We start from the raw sequence: 19,266 nt of genomic DNA, 5'->3' as shown, positions 1-19,266 counted from the left end.
CAAGTGTCTGTGTGCCCTTTAGGAGTGTAGAGAGACATTGGGGGGGGGGGGGAGACGATTACAGTATAGAATCTGGTACAGCTGTGCATGGTAACCAATCAATCGGCTTCTTGCTTTAGCTTGTTCAATAAAACCTAGAAGCTGATTGGTTACTATGTGTAGCTGCACCAGATTCTCCAACCCCCCCCCCCCCCCATAGCTTCTAGTGTATGCTGACAGAGTATCCCGCCGTGGTCAAATGTTTTGAGACTGACACAAATTATTAATTTTCACAGCCTCAGTGGGTTTATTTTATTTTTTTATTTTTTTTAATCTGTCATAGTAACAACTGATATACTCAAGTATAATTACAGGCATTTCATAAGTCTCAAAGGCCTTTGAAAATATATATATATATATTTCTTTTTTTTAAATAAAATTTAGAGCAGTTATGTTATATTATTTTCATATATATTTATATGTTTTAATATAATACTCAATAAATATATATATATATATATATAAGAAAATAACACAACTGCTCAAAATGTTATTTGAAAATGAATTTATATATATATATAATTCATTTTCAAATAACATTTTGAGCAGTTGTGTTATTTTCTTATATATATAATTTTGAGTATTATATTAAAATATATATGAAAATAACATAACTGCTCAAAATTTTATATATATATATATATATTAAAATTTTGAGCAGTTATGTTATTTTCATATATATTTATATGTTTTAATATAATACTCAAAATTATATATATATATATAATTCTCTCTATCCTCCCTCCTAAGTATAACAGGCAAAACTTAATTCTCTCAGTTTTTTTTGATTGCGTGGAGAGGGATTGGAAGACTTCTCTGGTTTTTATTGCGATCTGCCCCCCAGCCCCCCCCCCATTAAAGGGATTCACCTTCTCTAAAAGTCTTGTTTACCATTCATCATTGGAAGTGAAAGAAAATCACAAATTTTGGGTTGTCGACAGAAAAGTAATAGAGGGGAAATCTTCCAATGGGGACGCTAGTTCTGGTGACCTCGGGGTCCCCAAGAAATGTTCCTTAATTTTGCAGGGACTTCCTGTTTTTGACTATGGGACTGGAAGTAAAGGGAAATCTCCCCAATGGGACGCAGATGTCGGGTTATAACCCTACCTTTTTTTTTAAGCCTGGTACACACACACACACACACACACGATCGGATTGTTGGCCAACAACTTTTGTCTGAAGGGCATGTGCCAGGAACTTGTCTTGCATACTAACGGCACACAATTGTCGCCTAACAAACGTGAACGTACTACGTGGAATTTCCTCTCTTGAGCGCCGCCCTTTGGGCACTTTCTGCTAATGCCGTGCTTGGTGAGCATTGATTCCGAGCATGCGTGTTTGTACTTTTGGATTTTTGTGTGACAGACTTGTGTACACATGATACGAAAATCTGACAACAGACCGTTGCCTGCCGAAAAAATTCACCCGTCCAATGTGTTTTGGCGGAACGTTTGACAACAATTTTCTAACGGTCGGATTTTAGGCAAACAGTCTGTCCTCACACCAATTCCCTGCCGAAAGACGATCGTGTGTACAACAAGGCTTAACTCTATCCAAAAGGAAAAAAATTAATTAAAAAATTTGCCTATAGTTCTACTTTAAGTTTCAATATTTGCAGTGTTAACCCTTCTTTTTAAAGATGTCTGCAATTCCCCCCGGCATGTTCTCAATCAACTTCTGGCCCTACATCCTGACTGATGGCAGGCCCATTCTTGCATAATCAATGCTTTGGTGTTTGTCGGAATTTGTGGGGTGTTTATTTTTTATTTTTTTGGTTCAGCCGCCTCTTTGAGGAGTGACCACAAGTTCTCAACGGGATTAAGGTCTGGGGAGTTTCCTGGCCATGGTCCCAAAATGTTGACGTTTTTTGTTCCTCAAGCCAATTGGTTCTATCTTGTCTTATGGCAAGGTGCTCCATCATGCTGGAAAGGGAATGTTCCTCACCAGACTCTTCTTGGATGGTTGGGAGAAGTTGCTCTCGGAGGATGTTTTTGGACCATTCTCTATTCATGGTTGTGTTCTTAGGCAGAATTGCGCCCGCTCCTTGGCTGAGGAGTAACTCCTCACATGAATGGTCTCGGGATGCTTTACTATTGGCATGACACATGACTGATGGTAGCACTTGACCTTTTTTCTTCTCCGGACAAGTTTTTTTTCCAGATGCCCCAAACAATCGGAAAGAGAAAACGACTTTTCCCCAGTCCTCAGCAGTCCTGTACCTGGTGTTTTTTTGCTGGAGAGAAGTGGCTTCTTTGATGCCCATCTTGACACCAGGTCTACTTCCAAAAGTCTTCTCCTCCACTTTGCGTGCCGATGTACTCGCACCTACCTGGTGGTTCCCCCTCGTCCCGTAGCTTAATCAACTGTAGGAGACAGTCCTGGCGTTTGCTGGACTTCCTTGGTGGCGCCATGAAGCCTTCTTCACCACAAGTGTAGTGGAAATGTTTTTGGGTATTAAGTTCAATTTCATGGCAAAGATGGACTTTGCCATTTTTGCAATTCATTCTTCATAACATTCTGGCATATATGCAAATTACCATCATAAAAACCTGAAGCAGCAGACTTTGTAAATTTTTTTTGATATTTGTGTTATTCTCAAAACTTTTGGCCACGGCTGTACTTTCAGGACACTCGGATACGGGTTGCGGTAAGGGTGCATTCACACTAGTGTTGGTCTCTGAAGGGCGATCTAAATGCAAAGTAAAAAAAAAAAAAAAAAAAAATTGGGATTGGTAAATCTTGAGGCTTCTGTGCCGTGGAAACTACGCGGCGGCCATTTTTTTAAAAAAATTTTTTTATCTGGCAAAGTTTGGTGCATCAGAATTCACTTTTTGTATCTCTTTGAAGCCGCAATGTGACCGCTTCCCCCCCCCCCCCCCCAATTTTATAATGTATTTATAATATCATGTTTCTGGATTGGCCGAGAATTTGGATGTTTTAGACTCATGGAGATGTTTTATATGATTAGGTGACTTGTTGCGTTAAAAAAAAAAAAAAAAAAAAAAAAAATGGCGCTCCCGCTCCATTCCATTTTTTATTTTATTTTTTGCTTGCAGAATAACTAAAGGCAAGCCATTCTCAATCAACATAAGCCACACTCCAAAACTTGGCTCTTCTCGTTGGGGCGAGCAATACTTGAACCCATGGCTCCGCTCCAGACTTGCTTCCTTCAGCCTACAGGGAGGACCCAGGTGCTGGCTACCCCAACAGCCCATCTCCATTTTCCATCAACATCATAAGCTGCACGCCAAAACTTGTCTCTTCTCGTTGGGACGAGCAATACTCAAACCCATGGCTTTGCTCCAGACTTGCTCCCTTCAGCCTACACAGAGGACCCGGGTGCTGGCTACCCCAACAGCCCATCTCCATTCTCCATCAACATAAGCTGCATTCCAAAACTTAGCTCTTCTCTCTAAATTTCTTTCCTAAAAAGATAAAAAAAAACTGCATAATCGTCCTATTTATGGTCATAAAGACTTAAGGTCTGGCATGTCAGGTGACCTTTTTTTTTTTTTTTTTTTTTTTTTGGATAAATTTAGCAATAGGGTTGAAGACCGCGCTGGATCAGGCTCCTCCTCCTGTGCTGGTCACATGACCAAAATCCTTTTTTGATCACTTTTATGCCGGGCGATCTGATCTGAGCTCAGCTCACCCCCCCCCCCCACCCCCTTCTTTTTTTTTTTTTTTTTTTTTTCTACTGCGATCGCCTTGTGTAAGCAGCACCAAAGGGAACGTGGTGCAGTATTTTCTCCGGGGACAGTATTTGAACCTTTTTCTGCACGCCTGTTAATATGTGACCACTGCTTCAGTTTTTAAAGAGAAACTGACTTTCCGCTACAACAAACTGTGAGCATGCGCAGGCGCGACGTCCATCCTGTGCCGGTCAGTAAAGATGGCCAAAGACTGTCTCACCGGAGAAGATGCTGGCAAGGGACTGTTACAAAGGTGAGTATTAACGCCCTTTTGGTTCTGCTTCAAGGCTACCTGATGCTTGTATTTAAAAAAAAAAAATAGTTTTTATCTTTTTATTTAGTTTTTTTTTTTTTTTTTTTTGTTTTATGTATATCCTCCTCCCCCTTTTTTTTTTTTTTTTTTTTTTTTTTTTTTTTTTTCCCCCTTTTTGGAGGAGAGAGTTTGCCTATCCCTCCATTATGAGATGATGATGTGTGTGTTTTTTTTTTTTTTTTTTTTTTTTTTTTTTTTTTTCCCCCTTTATTTTATACATGTTTTATTACAAATTCTAAACGCCAATTATTTTATATATGTGAGACGAAGCATCGTGTACAGGATTCGTTTTTACATTTTTTTTTTTTTTTTTTTTTTAATTTTCTTACATTTTGATGGGATAAATCTCTGCTCGCCATTCTGTTGCGAGGGCGTTGGCTGCCTCCTTCCTTTCAACTGAAATCCTGCCTTGGCCTGACGGGGGAAAAAAAAAAAAAAGAGATTGACATATCGATAACTAAAATGGTATTAATGCCGATCGCAGCAGAATAACAAAGCTCAGCGCCTCGGAGCTCCCCGAGGTTACACCGCTTCTGACAAGAGTGTCTCCGAGCGGGCGCTCTCGTCGCCATGGCAGCCGACCTCGGCCCACTTAATATTCATTAAAAACCAGCGATGTTCGAACTTAACGGCCCGTAGCAGCAGTCGCTCTTTATTAACTGGATATTAGATCTCCCCCTTATTTCGAAAGCGGCGCCCCTGCTGTTTTTGAATTTTATCTTCGCTAAGTAAAAGGGGGGGGGGGGGGGGACTTGATGTGTTTAATATGTTCCATGTTTTAGGCATATGAGGCTTGGGGTGGGGCTCTTCCTTCCCTCTCTTTATTATTTTTTTTTTTGTGGGAGATTATTGTACAAGAAAATTTTGTATAATTTTTTTTTTTTTTGCTTTTGTAAAAGTTTAACCACTTTTTTTTTTTTTTTTTTTCCACACGTTGACCCCTTCCCGCCGACATCCCTATAAAAAGCTCTCAACGCTGCACGGTTGGCAAAGATCAGCTGAACATGTGAGCACTGTGATTGGCTGTCGGTCACATGATCATGAGCCAGTCCCGTGCACTGTGATTGGCTGTCGGTCACATGATCATGAGCTGGTCCCGAGCACTGTGATTGGCAGTCTGTGGTCACATGATCATGAGCCGGTCCCGGGCACTGTGATTGGCTGTCAGTGGTCACGAGTTGTCCCACCAGTTTCTGATCATTAGCAAGGACCAAGCGCCATCTTTTTTTCATAGCTTGGTCTCTGTGTTGGGAGCGCACAGTGAGCACGCTCCCCTCGGCACTGAAACATTGCACGCCCAGCCAAAAGTAAATAAAAGCTGCACTTCTCTCGTCTCGCTTCATTGAATGCCTCAATAGATAAAAACTGCTTACATTGTCTCTATCTGACACCACCTGTCCGATGCGTTTCACCACTGCTGGATTGATCACCAGGATAGGGAACTTCCCCCTATCCCGAAGGAAGACATTTAATGTATGCAGTTCATCCTTTTTTTTTTTTTTTTTTTTTTTGGAATGAAATTTTAGAGTAGAGCTAAGTTTTGGAGTTGCGGCTTATGTTGATTTAGAATGGAGATGGGCTGTGGGGGTAGCCAGCACCTGGGTTCTCTGTGTAGGCTGAAGGGGAGCAAGTCTGGAGCGGAGCTATGGGTTCGGGTATTGCTCGCCCAATGACGTATGTGGGCATTCAAGCTCTAGGCGGTCGGAACGGGATAAAATGTGCATTTTAGGCCTAAAAATTTACGACCCCCAAATATTTTCCATATTTTCCCCCATTATGTGACCCCCCCCCCCCATTAAATTAGAGCACCTCTCAAAGTGCTGATGGTTCTACCCCAGTGGCCCACTGAATCCGGATGCTGCCATCTGTAGGGCTCATCCAAGCCCAATGTATAATGCCTAGATGCCAAGACAACGCACTCCTGCAGTCCATGCACTAGATGAGAAAAGCGGCCTCAGCCTAGGCTAATCCAGACCAGGCACTGGCATGTTTCATCCCACAAGGCTTAGTCCTAGAGGTACCAGACCACGTACTGACGTGTTTCGTCCCACAAGGCTTAGCCCTAGAGGTACCAGACCACACACTGGCGTGTTTCGTCCCACAAGGCTTAGTCCTAGAGGTTCCAGACCACGTACTGACGTGTTTCGTCCCCAAGGCTTAGTCCTAGAGGTCCCCAATATGTGTGACCTAATTGTCAATTTCATAGGAGCACCAACACATGGATTACATGTGAGGAATTTAAAAAAAAAAAAACTTAAATTTTATTTAAAGGCAAACTTTTTCATTTCGGATAGATTATAGGAGGGGTTCTAAGCCCTCTCAGCTTCTTCTTTTTTTCCATCTGTGTTCCATTTGAGGAGATTTTTCTTCCTGTTGTGGCTATTGAACAGAAAGCGAAGTGACAGGTATTCCAAAAAAAAATTCCACCAAAATCAGGGAATTCCTGGTAGTCACCAGAACTGTGTCCCCATTAGAAGGTTTCACTTCTTTTCCTGATCCAAAATTTTAGTTTTTCGTTCCTTTTTTTTCTTCCTCTTTCTTTTTTTGGTGATAATAGCAAACAGGACAAATAGAGAGGGTGCCAAAGTGGGCACAGACAGCAGGTATACCTTTTACAGGTGGTCTAAGCCTCATATAATGGGCACGGAAAGGAAAACAATAGGTGCCTATTAGAGTCTTAAGCCTCGTACACACGATCAGATTTTCGGCAGACAAAGCATCAGATTTTTGTCCGACGGGCGTGTGCCAGGAACTTGGACTTGGCCTTTTAAAGAATCATGTTTTTGGGGACCAAAGTTTTTCTGCCGTTCTTATGTCTTGCATAAGGAACGACACAATTGTCGGCCAACAAACACGAACGTAGTGACGTACTACGAGGAATTTCAGCTCTTGAGCGCCACCCTTTGGGCACCTCCTGCTAATGTCGTGTTTGGTGAGCATTTATTCTGCACATGCGTTTTTTTTTGGACTTTTGTGTGACGGACGATATGAAAATCTGACAACAGACCGCCGAAAATTCACGAGCCTACCATCCAACGTTTTTTTTGGCCAACAATTATCTGAAGGAGCGCACTAACGGTCGGATTTTAGCCAAACAGTCTGTCATCACACAATTCCCAGATGAAATTTAGATTGTGTGTACGAGGCTTTAGGGGTCGATTTACTAATCTGGAGAGTGCAAATCTGGTGCAGCTCTGCATGGCAGCCAATCGGCTTCTGACTTCAGCTTGTTCAATTAGCCGCTTCAGCCCCGGGAAGATTTTTACCCCACTTCCTGACCATAGCACTTTTTGCGATTTGGCACTGCGTCGCTTTAGTTGACAATTTGCGTGGTTCTGTGACGTTGCACCCAAACAAAATTGACATCCATTTTTTTTTTATCCCCCCCCCCCCCAATAGAGCTTTCTTTTGGTGGTATCTGATCACCTCTGCGGTTTTTATTTTTTGCGCTATAAACAAAAAAAGCCTCAATTTTGAAAAAAAAACACAATTTTTTGCTATAATAAATATCCCCCATATATATATATATATATATATATATATATATATATATATATATATATAAAAATTTCCCTCAGTTTAGGTTGATTATATATTCTTCTACATATTTTTGGTAAAACCAAAAATCGCAATAGGCGTATCTTGATTGGTTTGCGCAAAAGTTATAGTGTCTACAAAATAGGGGTAGTTTTATGGCATTTTTATATATATATATATAATCTCTGCAACATTATGGCAGACACGTCGGACAATTTTTGAAGCAGTTTTGGGGACCATTGGCATTTATACAGCGATCAGTGCTATAAAAATGCATTGATTACTGTAAAAATATCACTGGCAGTGAAAGGGTTAACACTAGGGGCGATTGTGTGGGGGATCAAGGGGTTAATTGTGTTCCCTAGTGTGTTCTATCTGAAAGGGGGGGAGGGAGGGGACTGTGTAGGGGAGATGACAGATCGCTGTTCATACTCTTTATAAACAGATGATCTGTCTCTTCTCCCCTCAGAACCGGAAAACTGTGTGTTTACACACACAGATCCCAGTTCTCGATGACCCCCGAGTGATCGCGGGAGCCCTGTGGTGATTGCGACCGCCGGGCACTCGCATGGGCGAGCGCGTGCCCCTGGTGGCCACAGGGGGGAAGATACGTTGCGTAACGTCGTCAGTTGCACCGCCGGCTGGTCGGCAAGTGGCTAAGCTTTTGACAATAAAAGCCGATTGGTTTCTCTGCGGGAGCTTCACCAGATCTTGCGCTTTTAGTAGATCAACCCCTTAATGTCGCCTCTCTGGACCACCCCTGTGAAGCTTACCATGCATAGATGGTTCTTGATCAGCTTCAGCCACATCAGCTGGGAAGTGATGGCTGTGAACCTGGAAGTGATCCTTGTTACTTCAGTGTTTATGCACTGGAGTGAAGATCAACAAATTGTCATTCGCTGATTTCCCCTCGTCCGTTCCGCCCTACTCGCTGATACCTACCATACCTGTTCTGGATCTGCAGGTGGGGCAGAGGGAGCCTGAGATGCTCGGCAGCAGTTTGTTTTAAAAGCCCTTGCTACTAGTTGCCTTTTATAAACGGCACTGGTAGACCAGTTCTTCGTCTAATTATATTTTCCCCTTCCCTCATTTGTAAATAAAGCCTTTCTGTTTTCATTACATACCCTTTTTAAATGGTATCGTCACCGGGTCTCTGTGCTTCTTTATGCAATGCAGGCATATCATGGCTGGTGGGAGGACCAGCAGGGTGCTGTACAGAGCTTCCTGAATGCATCCCAGCACCCTACCTCAGTACTCCTCTCGAGCCCTCGGCTCTGATGCAAATATCAAAATGCCTTGATGGGTTGGTGTTCCTAGGCAAGGCTGTATTGGCATAGGATTCGGTGATGGCGGACCTCGGCACCCCAGATGTTTTGGAACTACATTTTCCATGATGCTCAATTACACCGGAGAGTGCATGAGCATCATGGGAAATGTAGTTCCAAAACATCTGGGGTGCCGAGGTTCGCCATCACTGGTAGGTGATGCCTCCTTGACTTGAAGGAACTGAAATCCAATAAATGAAGGAGGCGGGCACAGTCAGTGGGAAGAGGGGGCTATCAGTGATGACAAACGTTGGCACCCCAGATGGTTTGGAACTACATTTCCCATGATGCTCAACTACACCACAGAGTGCATGAGCATCATGGGAAATGTAGTTCCAAAACATCTGGGGTGCCAAGGTTCACCATCACTAGTAGGTGATGCCCACATGTGATGCTGAGCCTCCATGATTGAAGGAACTGAAATCCAATAAATGAAGGGGCACAGTCAGTGGGAAGAGGGGCTATCAGTGATGGCGAACCTTGGCACCCCAGATATTTTGGAACTACATTTCCCATGATGCTCATGTACTCTGCAGTGTACTTGGGCATCATGGGGAAACGTAGTTCGCCATCACTGGGCTAGGTGAATGCCGGACATCCTCCACCCAGGAAATGAGGCGGGGCTCTGACTTGCTGCAATGAGGCAGGGCTCTAATGCACATGGTGAGAGGCTCGCAGTGTGCAGTGAAATCAGAGTAAGCAAATTTAGTCCAGGAGAGGAGGCGCTACAGCTGGGCAAGACTGAAGGGCGCTAAAAAAAAAAAAAATTGCTACAAATTTTTCTTTTGTCTCGTTTAGTGTGAGTGACTTTTCTGGTTCCTTCAAAAATGCCCCCCCCCCCCCCCCCCCCCCCCCCGCGCTTCTGTATATAGGCTTAAAGAAGACTTTTCTGCATACAGCGAAAACCAGACCATATTTATATGTTCACCCCTATTGTAAAGTGTTACACTTTTTTTTAAAGCTTTATGTACAGTAAGTTTAATTTTTATCTGAAATATTTTTGTAATTTTTTTTTTTCCCCTTGGTCGAGAATGTTTGGCTTTTTTTTTTTTTTGTTTATAAATGTGATATGATCAATATGTATGTTATACTTTTTTTTTTTTTTTTCTACTAATTTGTAAAGATTTTTTATATTTTAATAAATGATTTATATTTTGAACTCTTCCACGTGTCCTTTCCATTTTATTTATTTATATTTTATTTTATACAAAAAAAGAAAATTGTCTGCTTCCTCCTTGGGTCCTTCTTCCGGTCCAAGTCAGTGCCTTCCTATTGGATGTCCAGTGGTGAGGTTCTCTCAGGATACAGAAAAGGGCCCGGCATAATTTTAGGGGGCAGTAGGGTATTTGGTCAATCTTGAGCTCCATTCGTGGTCCCCACTGCACTGGGAACTGGTGGTGGCAGGCGCCTGGAGAAAAGGACTTGGGTGAATATACAGTGGTGTGAAAAAGTGTTTGCCCCCTTCCTGATTTCCTGTTCCTTTGCATGTTTGTCACACTTAAGTGTTTCGGAACATCAAACCAATTTAAACAATAGTCAAGGACAACACAAGTAAACACAAAATGCAATTTGTAAATGAAGGTATTTATTATTAAAGGTGAAAAAAAATCCAAACCATCATGGCCCTGTGTGAAAAAGTGATTGCCCCCCCCTTGTTAAAACATACTATAACTGTGGTTGTCCACACCTGAGTTCAATTTCTCTAGCCACACCCAGGCCTGATTATTGCCACACCTGTTCACAATCAAGGCATCACTTAAATAGGAGCTGCTTGACACAGTAAGGTCCACCAGAAGATCCTTAAAAGCTACACATCATGCCGAGACCCAAAGAAATTCAGGAACAATTGAGAAAGAAAGTAATTGAGATCTATCAGTCTGGAAAGGGTTATAAAGCCATTTCCAAAGCTTTGGGAATCCAGCGAACCACAGTGAGAGCCATTATCCACAAATGGCGAAGACATGGTACAGTGGTGAACCTTCCCAGGAGTGGCCGGCTGCCCAAAATTACCCCAAGAGCGCAGCGACGACTCATCCAAGAGGTCACAAAAGACCCCACAACAACGTCCAAGGAACTGCAGGCCTCACTTGCCTCAGTTAAGGTCAGCGTTCATGCCTCCACCATCAGGAAAAGACTGGGCAAAAATGGCCTGCATGGCAGAGTTCCAAGGAGAAAACCACTGCTGAGCAAAAAGAACATCAAAGCTCGTCTCAATTTCTCCACAACACATCTTGATGATCCCCAAGACTTTTGGGACAACATTCTGTGGACCGATGAGACAAAAGTGGAACTCTTTGGAAGGTGTGTGTCCAAGTATATCTGGCGTAGAAGGAACACTGCATTTCATAAAAAGAACATTATACCAACAGTAAAATATGGTGGTGGTAGTGTGATGGTCTGGGGCTGTTTTGCTGCTTCAGGACCTGGAAGACTTGCCGTGATAAAAGGAACTATGAATTCTGCTGTCTACCAAGAGAACCTGAAGGAGAATGTCCGACCATCTGTTCGTGTACTCAAGCTGAAACGAACTTGGGTTCTGCAGCAGGACAATGATCCTAAACACACCAGCAAGTCCACCACCGAATGGCTGAAGAAAAACAAAATGAAGACTTTGGAGTGGCCTAGCCAAAGTCCTGACCTGAATCCTATTGAGATGTTGTGGTATGACCTTAAAAAGGCCGTTCATGCTCGAAAACCCTCTAATGTAACTGAATTAGGACAATTCTGCAAAGATGAGTGGGCCAAAATTCCTCCAGGACGCTGTAAAAGCCTCATTGCACGTTATCGCAAACGCTTGGTTGCAGTTGTTGCTGCTAAGGGTGGCCCAACCAGTTATTAGGTTTAGGGGGCAATCACTTTTTCACACAGGGCCATGATGGTTTGGATTTTTTTTCACCTTTAATAATAAACATCTTCATTTACAAATTGCATTTTGTGTTTACTTGTGTTGTCCTTGATTATTGTTTAAATTGGTTTGATGTTCCGAAACACTTAAGTGTGACAAACATGCAAAGGAACAGGAAATGAGGAAGGGGGCAAACACTTTTTCACATCACTGTATCTGGCTTCACAAGGTAAGGATGGGGTGGGGGGAGGAAATAGTTGGATGGGTTAGAGCTGGGCGGGGGAAGAAAGGAGCGTTGGGGTACAAATCAAAGGGGGGGGAACGGAGATTCGCTGTCCAAGCACCATGGCTATGGAACGCTCTACCAACCAACATCCACTTGGAAGAAAACATCAAGGTCTTCAGGGAAAAAACTCAAGACCTTCCTCTTCTAGAAGCTGGGCAACAAAGCTCCGCACAGCGCCTTGATGCGATTCGTTTCGCATTGTGCGCTATACAAATTATTCATTCAGCTCAGAATGGGGCTTTAACTCCTTCTCGCCTGTCCTCACCAACACCACTTCTAGCTAATCGCTAGAAGAAAAAAAAAAAACCTGAGCTAAATGCCCCCTTTTTTTTTCTCCTCTTACCATAACCTGCGGTCATGTGACACCACCACCGTGAGTCTGCTCTTCGCTTTAATTACTCATTGGGTTATTCTTTGTCCATGTCAGTTCCTTCCTATTGGATGTCGTTTCAGGGTTCTCCTTGTGTTCCAGAAGAGGATGGTGGCATCTCGGGTTGGGTAGGATATTGGTGATATTGGGCTCTATTCTTGGCCTAATGCACATGGAACCGGCAATGGCAGAGGGGCCTGGAGGGGGGGGGGGGGGGGGTAACTTGGGTTGAATGTATCTGACTTCACAAGGTAAGTATTTGTACAGAGCTTCCCCGAACACATCCCAGCACCCCACCTCAGTACTCCTCTCAAGAGCCTCAGATCTGCTCTTCACCTGCAGGAGAGGTCCCTCAGGTGTGGTTTGCCCCCTAGTGGGCTTAATTTGAGGCCTCTAGCCCCCCCAGGGGGGGGGAATGCATCTGAGGGACCTCTCCTGAAGCCACCTTACATTACCTGGTTTAGATTTGGTCACTGCGAGTTGGTTTCCTTTGTGCAATCGGTTGCCATTGACCCATTGAATGTTTAATGGTCCAAATGGTTTTTGTGAGGGAAGGTATTTTCCTGCACCGAATCGACAGGAAGTTCATTTCAGAAGACTTTCCTGATCCTTCAATGTTTAAAGCTGTATTAACTACTAGAAGAAAAAAAAAAATCCTGAACTAAATGCCCATTTTTACTTGCCATAACCCACAGTCATGTGATGCCACCACCCCAGGTCTTCTCTTTTACTTCCTCCTTGGAACCTTTTGAATGTCAACATCGGTGCCTTCCTTTTGGATGGGGTTCTCTCAGGATCCAGTAAAGGACAGCGTCCTCTCTGGAGGGGTATAGGGTATTGGTGATCTTGAGCTCCATTCTCTGTCTTCTGCACCCGGAGCCGGCAGTGGCAAGGGCCTGGAAAAGGGACTTAGTTGCGTATATCTGGCTTCACAAGTTAGGGTGGGGCGGAAACGCCTAATTGGATGGATTAGAGGGTGGTGTAAAATACTTATTGTCTGGAATGGGTTTTTAGTCCCTTCCCTCCTGTCCCCAACCACACTTCCTTCAGAAGACTAGACAGAAAACACCTGAACTAAATGCACACTTTATATTTTCCATGAACCGTGGGCATGTGCCGCCACTGCCACTCTGTCTTTTCTCCTGTTTACTTCCTTCAAGTGTCTAAGTCACTGCCTGCCTACTAGCTGTCCAGTGATGGGGTTCTCTCAGGATCCAGAAGAGAACTTGTGGGTTGGACTTTATGGTCTTTTTTCAACCTCACCTACCTACTATGTAACAGCATCAGGGTGCTATAGGGTATTGGTGAACTTGGGCTCCATTCTTTGTCTATTGCAGCATTAGCTGGTTGTGGCAGGGGCCTGAAGAGGGGAGTATATCTGGCTGTACAAGGTAAGGTGGGCCAATGCCTAGTTGGATGAGTTAGGAGGTTGGGGGTGGGAAATACTTTTAGCCTGAAATAGGGCTTTGACCCCTTCCCACCTGTACGGTGTCCCTTTTAAATAGTTTCGAACAGCCAGGAGGTGGAAAGGAAAAGTGATTGACCACTGTTCATAGTCACATGATCGAAAGCCAGTCCCCTTAACTCACCGATCTTTAGTCTGGGCTGGGAGCATGTAGTGAGCACGCTCTCAGCAGATAAACATCGACCGTCCAGTGATGCATATATGTAGCATGTGGGCATTAGAGCCCACCTTTTTATTGCTGCCCATACATATTGGGCAGTTATAAAGGGATTAATTAGATTTTAATAGGTTGGTCCTTGGCTGCATAGTAAATACAACCAGAACTGTGGAGGGTGTGCCCAACAAAAGTCAAGCAGAGGACAAGGACTGGTCACCAGTATGACCTTGGCTCCTGCAGCAGCTCTGTCCTAATTCCAACGCCGTCCACTGTGACTGTGTGGGAGGGTGCTATCTTGGTAGAGGCAGAGTTATGCTCTTCTCTTTAGAGCTGGCCCCCTGATGGTGATCTGATGACTTATTAGGTATAAAACGGCATGAGGGGTAAAGGAAGCACAGTTCCACAAAATGGAAGAAGCAGGGAGATCCTTGCACTGCAGTTTCTCAAGTACATCTTCCCCTCCAGCAAGAAAGGGTGGAATAAACGCCGAGCCACACAATAATGGAAGAAGTGTGGAGATCTTTGCACTGCAGGTCCTCAAGTACAGCTTCCCCTCCAGAAAAGAGGGGTGGTGGAAGCACAGAGCCACAATGGAAGAAGCAGGAAGATCCTTGCACTGCAGGTGCTCAAGTACAGCATCCCCTCCAGAAAGAAGGGATGGAGGAAGCACTGAGCCACGCAATAATGGAAGAAGCGAGAAGATCCTTGCATGGCAGGTCCTCAAGTACAGCTTCTCCTCCAGAAAAGAGGGGTGGAGAAAGTGCAGAGCCACAAAATGGACAAAGCAGCAGGGTGATCCTTGCACTGCAGGTCCTCAGGTACAGCTTCCCCTTCAGCAAGGAAGGGGTAGAAGGGAGCACAGAGATCCTGGCACTGCGGGCCCTCAAGTACAGCTTCCCCTCCAGCAAAGAGGGGTGGAGGAAGCAGCAGGGAGATCATTGCACTGCAGGTCCTCGTATACAGCTTCCCCTCCAGCAAGGAAGGGGTAGAGGGAGAACAGATCCATAAAGAAGAAGAAGCACGGAGATCCTTGCACTGCGGGCCCTCAAGTACAGCTTCCCCTCCAGCAAAGAGGGGTGGAGGAAGCGCAGATCCATAAAATGGACGAAGCAGAAGGGAGATCCTTGCACTGCAGGTCCTCGGATACAACTTCCCCTCCAGCAAGGAAGGGGTAGAGGGAGCATAGATCCACAAAGTGGAAGAAGCATGGAGATCCTTGCACTGCAGGTCTTCAACTACAGCTTCCCCTACAGCAAGGAGTGGCGGAAGCAGCACACATCCACAAAATTGAAGAAGCAGCAGGGAGCTTCTTGCACCTCAGGTCCTCAGCTACAGCTTCACCTACAGTAAGGATGGGTGGAAGAAGCAGCATGGAGATCCTTGCACTGCAGGTCCTCAGGTAAAGCCTCCCCTAAAGCAAGTAGTGGTGGAGGAAGCACAGATCCACAAAATGGAAGAAGCATGGTGATCCTTGCACTGCAGGTCCTCAAGTACAGCTTCCCCTCCAGCAAGAAGGGATGGAGGAACCAAAGAGCCACAAAATGGAAGAAGGATTGGGGGAAGATCCTTGCACTGTAGGACCTCAAGTACAGCTTCCCCAAGAGAACAATAAGCAGCAACGTAGTGACCTCACCAAATCGCATTTCAAATCACATAGAGTACAGGAGTGCCTAGGCACAGGAGGTATACTGTTCTTTCTCAGGAGGATTTAAAGACCAGTAGGTATTGTGTTAGGGTGGTTCCTAGGCACCATTGGGATATTGTCTTTCATGCTATGCCCTATGTCCTCTGGGGGGTCCTGGTGATAAGATCTCCTGTCTGTCTTTGTCCTTATTTCTCCCATGCTATCTCTTTTATATTAAAGCATAACTCCAGCTAGAAATAAGGGGACAAAAATGTAATAACACATCAAAGGATAAATTACAAAGCCAGCTTGTGCCTCAATATTCAGCTTTCATCCAAAGATATGCCCTGCAGTACTTCATTTCTGCCACTAGATGTGCTCAGTGTGATGGCCAGCATCCTTCATTCAACCCACTTCCTCTGAGCCCAGGACAGTGAAAGAAAAATAGACACAGCACAGATCCCTCATTCTGTTCTCTCCTCCTATCATCATGCTTCTCATCATAGATAATTGGCTCCTTGTACTGCTTTTCTCTGCTCCAGTCAGAGTTCTGCTGTATAGACTGCAAGAGTAAAATTCAGGTACTTACACTGATTTAAACAATATATATTTAGTGAGGTATTAATGATTCCAGAGCTGCATTCTTTGTGTCTTTTATAGCTGCCAGGAGTTCAGCTTTTAATGTGATCTAATTTATCCACATCTCACTCTCATTCTGAAATTGGATCATTTATATTCTGAACTGTCTTTACAGAAACTGAGTGATGAATTAAAAAATAAAGAGCATTGCTTATACAGTTTTATTTTTCTAGTAACATTAAAGGCCTCCTATAATTCCCAGAGGGTCATATTTGAACTCTGACAGTTTATATTGCAGTTAGCCAGTTTATACCTTATGTAGCGTTGGAAACCTATTTGTTGTTAATGCAACACACATTAATGTACAGTAATATGCCTGTCTGTAGACCCGCTATGCCCATTATGAGGGGTTCCCACCATCCCTGTGCTGAGTTCCCGGGTCTGTACACCTGCTGTGCCCATTATGAGGGGTTCCCACCATCCCTGTGTCAATTTCCTGGGTCTGTACACCTGCTGTGCCCTTTATGAGGGGTTTCCTGGGTCTGTACACCTGCTGTGCCCATTATGAGGGGTTCCCACCATCCATGTGCGATGTTCCCAGGTCTGTACACCTGCTGTGCCCATTATGAGGGGTTCCCACCATCCCTGTGCTAAGTTACCGGGTCTGTGCACCTGCTGTACCCATTATGAGAGGTTCCCACCATTCATGTGCTGAGTTCCTGGGTCTGTACACCTGCTGTGCCCATTATGAGGGGTTCCCACCATCCCTGTGCTGAGTTACCGGGTCTCTGCACCTGCTGTGCCCATTATGAGAGGTTCCCACCATTCATGTGCTGAGTTCCTGGGTCTGTACACCTGCTGTGCCCATTATGAGGGGTTCCCACCATCCCTGTGCTGAGTTCCCGGGTCTGTACACCTGCTGTGCCCATTATGAGGGGTTCCCACCATCCCTGTGCTGAGTTACCGGGTCTGTGCACCTGCTGTGCCCATTATGAGGGGTTCCCACCATCCCTGTGCTGAGTTCCCGGGTCTGTACACCTGCTGTGCCCATTATGAGAGGTTCCCACCATTCATGTGCTGAGTTCCCAAGTCTGTACACCTGTTGTGCCCATTATGAGGGGTTCCCACCATCCGTGTGCTGAGTTCCTGGGTTTGGACACCTGCTGTGCCCATTATGAGGGGTTCCCACCATCCCTGTGCTGAGTTTCTGGGTCTGTACACCTGCTGTGCCCATTATGAGAGGTTCCCATCATCCCTGTGCTGAGTTTCTGGGTCTGTACACCCACTGTGCCCATTATGAGAGGTTCCCATCATCCCTGTGCTGAGTTTCTGGGTCTGTACACCTGCTGTGCCCATTATGAGAGGTTCCCAGGTCTGTACACCTGCTGTGCCCATGATGAGGGGTTCCCACCATCCCTGTGTTGGGTTCCCGGGTCTCTCCACCTGCTGTGCCCATTATGAGGGGTTCCCACCATCCCTGTGCTTAGTTCCGGGGTCTCTACACCCGCTGTGCCCATTATGAGGAGTTCCCACAATCCCTGTGCTTAGTTCCCGGGTCTGTACACCCGCTGTGCCCATTATGAGGGGTTCCCACCATCCCTGTGCTTAGTTCCCGGGTCTGTACACCCGCTGTGCCCATTATGAGAGGTTCCCATCATCCCTGTGCTGAGTTTCTGGGTCTGTACACCTGCTGTGCCCATTATGAGAGGTTCCCAGGTCTGTACACCTGCTGTGCCCATTATGAGGGGTTCCCACCATCCCTGTGTTGGGTTCCCGGGTCTCTCCACCTGCTGTGCCCATTATGAGGGGTTCCCACCATCCCTGTGCTTAGTTCCGGGGTCTCTACACCCGCTGTGCCCATTATGAGGAGTTCCCACCATCCCTGTGCTTAGTTCCCGGGTCTGTACACCCGCTGTGCCCATTATGAGGGGTTCCCACCATCCCTGTGCTTAGTTCCCGGGTCTGTACACCCGCTGTGCCCATTATGAGGGGTTCTCACCACTTAACCTGGGTGAGTTATCATAGCATTTGAACCCAGCCTAAGTTAATCTAACGAGATCCTGATTGCTTGCTCCGGGTCTCTAGACTTCTTTGGCCTGTGCATGGTTTGACAACCCTTAATGACGAATGTTCATTAGACTTATATAGGGATGACATCATCTACATCATTTTCTCTGATCCAAGCCACCACTAGGCGTGTCCCACCTGTCTTCCCTCCTCCGAAAACATAAACTTGCACGCTTCGGCAATCTAAGCAAGCCTTCTTAACGAAAAGACTATTTTCTGTTAAAGAAAAAAACCAAATATAAATTGGTAGCTGAGCGTTGCCCGCGTGCTCCACCACTTTCTGATGTCTGCAGCCAGCTGGATGCAACGTTTAGCCTGGATGTGATTGTTGAACATCGGTTGGCCCGTGGCTCGGGGCTGTGGTCTTGCTGCCGCGTTGTTGTGTCTAAGATGTGAATCACCTGGTTACCTGTTACCATGGAAACCGAAAATGCAAATTGCAGCTCGGTTGCTGTCTGCGTTGATGTTTTACACAAGGTAATGGGCACACTGTTGCCATACTGCTATCATTTTTTTAGTGCCTCTACTATGTTCTAAGGTTTATAGAAAGAGGGCAGCTGATGGAATCACATCATTATTTGTGAGCTGCCACCATCATAAAGGGCATCTCCTGCAAAAAGATGTGTAATGCAACGCACATGTCACTACCCAACCTTGCTGTACTTTATGGCTGCGTACTGTGGTGCCAACATCATCCTGCAAGCTCTGTGCCACTACTCCACCCTCTTATTTAGCACAATCCTGTAGGCTCTGTGCCACTGCCTTACCCCCTTTAGCACAATGCTGTGGGCTTTGTTCCACTTCCCCCGCCCATTTTTAGCAAAATCCTGTTGACTCTGAACCACTGCCCCACCCTCTTTGTGGGCAACACAGTGGCTTATTGATTAGCACTTATGTCTTGCAACACTGGGATCTTCATTTGGAATCTCAGCCAGGACACTTGCTGTGTATATTATAAGGAGTTCCT

Source organism: Lithobates pipiens, unplaced genomic scaffold, assembly GCF_037356315.1.
Source record: "Lithobates pipiens isolate NorthernLeopardFrog02 unplaced genomic scaffold, aLitPip1_a1.2 Scaffold_30, whole genome shotgun sequence".
Taxonomy (NCBI): Eukaryota; Metazoa; Chordata; class Amphibia; order Anura; family Ranidae; genus Lithobates; species Lithobates pipiens.
This window is presented reverse-complemented; position numbering follows the sequence as displayed.